General features: G+C 48.4%; 1 protein-coding gene across 1 annotated transcript in view; it reads left to right on the top strand.

Annotated features, from left to right (window-relative positions):
- Window positions 1–5000, top strand: part of LOC143283501 (uncharacterized) — a 61098-nt gene that overhangs the window by 28877 nt on the left and 27221 nt on the right. The window lies entirely within an intron of this gene.

Here is a 5000-nt window from a genome sequence, read left to right as displayed (position 1 = left end):
CCTCCCTCCCTCTCCATCTATCTCCTGCTCTCTCCCTCTGTCTCCCTCCATCCCTTTTCTCTTTCTCTCTCCATCTCTCTCTCTCACTCCACCCTCTCTCTCTCTCTCTTTTTCTCTCCCCCTCTCTTTCCTCCCTCCCTCTCCATCTGTCTCCTGCTCTCTCCCTCTGTCTCCCTCCATCCCTTTTCTCTTTCTCTCTCCATCTCTCGCTCTCACTCCCCCCCCTTCTCTCTCTCTGTCTCTCTCTTTCTCTCTCCCCCTCTCTCTCTCTCCCTATCAAATCCCTCTTTCGCTCTCTCTCTTTTTCTCTCCCCCTCTCTTTCCTCCCTCCCTCTCCCTCTGTCTCCCTCCATCCCTTTTCTCTTTCTCTCTCCCTCTCTCTCTCTCACTCTCTCTCTCTCTCTCTTTTTCTCTCCCCCTCTCTTTCCTCCCTCCCTCTCCATCTATCTCCTTCTCTCTCCCTCTGTCTCCCTCCATCCCTTTTCTCTTTCTCTCTCCATCTCTCTCTCTCTCTCACTGCCACCTTCTCTCTCTCTCTCTCTCTCTCTCTCCATCTCTATCTCCTTATCTATCCCTCTTTCGCTCTCTCTCTTTCTCTCCTCCTTTCCTCCCTCCCTCTCCATCTGTCTCCTGCTCTCTCCCTCTGTCCTCCTCCATCCCTTTTCTCTCTCCATATCTCTCTCACTGCCCCCACCCACCCCCTCTCTCTCTCTCTCTATCTCTCTCTCTCACTCCACCCTCTCTCTCTCTCTCTCTCTCTCTCTTTCTCTCCCCCTCTCTTTCCTCCCTCCCTTTCCATCTATCTCCTGCTCTCTCCCTCTGTCTCCCTCCATCCCTTTTCTCTTTCTATCTCTATCTCTCTCTCTCACTGCCCCCCCCTCTCTCTCTCTCCATCTCTATCTCCTTATCTATCCCTCTGTCTCTCTTTTTCTCTTTCTCTCCTCCTTTCCTCCCTCCCTCTCCATCTGTCTCCTGCTCTTTCCCTCTGTCCTCCTCCATCCCTTTTCTCTCTCCATATCTCTCTCACTGCCCCCACCCCACCCCCCCCCTCTATCTCTCTCTCACTCCACCCCTTCTCTCTCTCTCTCTCTCTCTCTTTCTCTCCCCCCCTCTTTCCTCCCTCCCTCTCCATCTATCTCCTCTTCTCTCACTCTGTCTCCCTCCATCCCTTTTCTCTTTCTCTCTCCATCTCCCTCTCTCTCACTGCTCCCCCCCCTCTCTCTCTCTCTCTCTTTTTCTCCTTCTCTCACGGGAAATGTGTGGGCCGGGTGGGTTTAGGGACAGTGTTATTTGAAGTCATTTGTGAGAACTGTTTGTTTTGGAGGACTGATGGATGTGGATCTGAAGGGGAAGTATGCATTACGGGCGCGGTTTTTTCTTCCCTTGGGCTTTTATCCTTTCAAATCGTAAAGTAACGTATCTGAACGCACACGTCATTACATTCCACGGATTCCTCTGTTTTCTGCGTCTTCGAGTGCTGCTGATTCCCTTATTCACTAGCTTTTTATTTATTTATTTATTTTGGGGAGGTGGGGGTGGGGTGTGGTAATTCTCACCCCCCAACCCCCTCTCGCCCACCCTTTTCTCCATCTCTCCGCATTACCATGATAAAATAAAATTTCATTTCATTTTGTTTCGTTTCGTTTCGTTTCTTTTAGCCTAATGGCGCGGTAGACATGCACTTGACAAATCTTTTTACTTTCTGTCTCTGTCTGTCTGTCTCACTCCCCCCCCCCTCTCTCTCTCTCTCTCTCTCTCTCTCTTCATTTCTATCCCGCTCTTCCTCTCTATCTCTCTGCCTGTCTGATTGTCTTTCTGTCTGTCTCACTCCCCCCCCTCTCTCTCTCTGTCTCTCTCCATTTCTATCCCGCTCTTCCTCTCTATCTCTCTGCCTGTCTGATTGTCTTTCTGTCTGTCTCACTCCCCCCCCCCCCTCTCTCTCTCTGTCTCTCTCCATTTCTATCCCGCTCTTCCTCTCTATCTCTCTGCCTGTCTGATTGTCTTTCTGTCTGTCTCACTCTCCCCCCCCCCTCTCTCTCTCTCTCCATTTCTGTCCCGCTCTTCCTCTCTATCTCTCTGCCTGTCTGATTGTCTTTCTGTCTGTCTCACTCCCCCCCCCCCCTCTCTCTCTCTCTCTCTCCATTTCTGTCCCGCTCTTCCTCTCTATCTCTCTGCCTGTCTGATTGTCTTTCTGTCTGTCTCACTCCCCTCCCCCCCCCCTCTCTCTCTCCATTTCTGTCCTGCTCTTCCTCTCTATCTCTCTGCCTGTCTGATTGTCTTTCTGTCTGTCTCACTCCCCTCCCCTCCCCTCTCTCTCTCTCCATTTCTATCCCGCTCTTCCTCTCTATCTCTCTGCCTGTCTGATTGTCTTTCTGTCTGTCTCACTCTCCCCCTCTCTCTCTCTCTCTCTCCATTTCTATCCCGCTCTTCCTCTCTATCTCTCTGCCTGTCTGATTGTCTTTCTGTCTGTCTCACTCCCCCCCCCTTCTCTCTCTCTCTCTCCATTTCTGTCCTGCTCTTCCTCTCTATCTCTCTGCCTGTCTGATTGTCTTTCTGTCTGTCTCACTCTCCCCCCCCCCCCTCTCTCTCTCTCTCCATTTCTATCCCGCTCTTCCTCTCTATCTCTCTGCCTGTCTGATTGTCTTTCTGTCTGTCTCACTCTCCCCCCCCTCTCTCTGTCTCTCTCCATTTCTGTCCCGCTCTTCCTCTCTATCTCTCTGCCTGTCTGATTGTCTTTCTGTCTGTCTCACTCTCCCCACCTCTCTCTGTCTCTCTCCATTTCTGTCCTGCTCTTCCTCTCTATCTCTCTGCCTGTCTGATTGTCTTTCTGTCTGTCTCACTCTCCCCACCTCTCTCTGTCTCTCTCCATTTCTGTCCCGCTCTTCCTCTCTATCTCTCTGCCTGTCTGATTGTCTTTCTGTCTGTCTCACTCTACCCCCCCCCCCCCCCTCTCCCTCTCTGTCCATTTTTGTCCCACTCTTCCTCTCTATCTCTCTGCCTGTCTGATTGTCTTTCTGTCTGTCTCACTCTACCCCCCCACCCTCTCCCTATCTGTCCATTTTTGTCCCACTCTTCCTCTCTATCTCTCTGCCTGTCTGATTGTCTTTCTGTCTGTCTCACTCTCCCCCCCCCCCCCCTCTCTCTCTCTCCATTTCTGTCCCGCCCTTCCTCTCTATTTCTCTATCTGTCTGATTGTCTTTCTGTCTGTCTCCCTCTCCCCTCCCCCCCCCCCTCTCTCTCTCTCTCCATTTCTGTCCCGCCCTTCCTCTCTATTTCTCTATCTGTCTGATTGTCTTTCTGTCTGTCTCCCTCTCTCACCCCCTTCCCCTCCACCCCCTCACCATCTCTCTCTCTCTGCCTAATGGGGCAGCGGCTTTGTATTGCACAAGTCTGTTTGCTTTATATCTTTGTCTCTGTCTCTCTCTGTCTGTCTCTTTGTTTCATTCTCTCTTTGTCTCTCCATTTCTGTGTCCGTCTGTCTCTCTCTTTATCCCTGTCTCTCTCTCTCTCTCTCTCTTTGTCTTTTTCTCTGTCTGTGTCTGTGTGTCTCTCTCGCGAACGAACGCTCTCACGCTCTATGCCTGCGTGCGTGCGTGCGTGCGTGCGTGCATGCATGCATGCGTGTGTGTGTGTGTGTCTGTGTCTGTGTCTGTGTGTCTGTGTGTCTGTGTTTTTGGGGAAGAGGCCGGGGGTGGGGATAGGGGCATGCGCGCGTGTTTGTGTGCGTGAGTGTGTGCGTATGTGTGTGCGCGCGTACGTGTGTGTGTGTGTATGTGTGTGTGTGTGTGTGTGTGTGTGCGTGTGTGCGCGCGTGCATTTGTACGGCTTGTGTCTCGCTCTCCGTGTCTCCGGCTTCTCTTTTGAGGATCTGCTGTAATAGAAAGGTTGAAAGATCGTGTGCTGAAACGGAGCAATTACACTCGTCGCTCAAGACAAACACTGCGTGGCATGTCCGGGTCAAGATTGTCACGATGTTCTTTCCGTTTCCGCTATTTCAATTTAAAACGTTTGTTGTTGTTGTCGTTGTTGTTGTTGTTGTCGTTGTTGTTGTTGTTGTTTTAGCTGGGAAATTATAGCAGTTGCACGAATCTGCCTCATGCAGTACCCCTCCTGCCTTCCTGTTTTTTTGGGGTTTTTTTCTCTCGCAACATAGAATGTAGCACCATGCTCAGTGAAGTGGTTAAATATTCCAAAAAAAATACTTCATCTGTTAATTATTTACTACTGCTTTTATGTTATATCACATAATTATTTTCTTGTTTTCTTGATATGCTGTTAGCTAAACTGAATAAGTATTTGCAATATCAAGAAAAAAATATTCTATTTATTATTATTTTTACTTTTTTTTTTTCGTTGCATGTGCTTTCTTTAACTCACTCAGTACGGCCAGTCCTCTCTTCTCCTCTACACAGACCCCTCGGATGTCCAGTGGGTGTCTCAATGACCCAACCTTTAGCTTCCGTCGTCAGAATTGTGGTATTCTTTGTCAACATTCACCTCTTCAGTATAAGAGCCTTCCGCTTGCAATATTTTGATGGTGGTAATTGGGGTGAAACGCTGTTAACGTCGTCTCTTTCGCCGTTCGTATGGAGAGAGTTAACGTATTGATACTTATCTTTTTAGATATAGTATTTGCAAAATCATTCGAAGGATTGTTTGATGACTAATTCGTCAGCACACACTGTTTTTACTTGACCACCACAGGACTGCATGCTCGCCATGTCACTACTCCCCCGTGTTCTATCGGATTCACAAGATTGTTTAATATTAAGAGTTAATGATTGTTTGCCATTTGATTTTCTCTGTTAGAGTTGACTTAATCAAGATTTTGCGCCTTGTAGATATTATTATTGTTGGTAGTAGTATCTGTCTTTTTTTTTTAATTTGTTTATTTTATTTTAATTTTCTAAAATCTTATTTTATTTTATTTTAATTTTATTTTATTTTATTTTTTGGGGGGGTGGGGGTGGGGGTGGGGGGGGGTCTTTTTTTAACTTGAT

Source organism: Babylonia areolata, chromosome 6 (assembly GCF_041734735.1).
Source record: "Babylonia areolata isolate BAREFJ2019XMU chromosome 6, ASM4173473v1, whole genome shotgun sequence".
Classification (NCBI taxonomy): Eukaryota; Metazoa; Mollusca; class Gastropoda; order Neogastropoda; family Buccinidae; genus Babylonia; species Babylonia areolata.
Note: the sequence above shows the minus strand (reverse complement) of the source record. Positions and strands in the feature narration are given on the sequence as shown.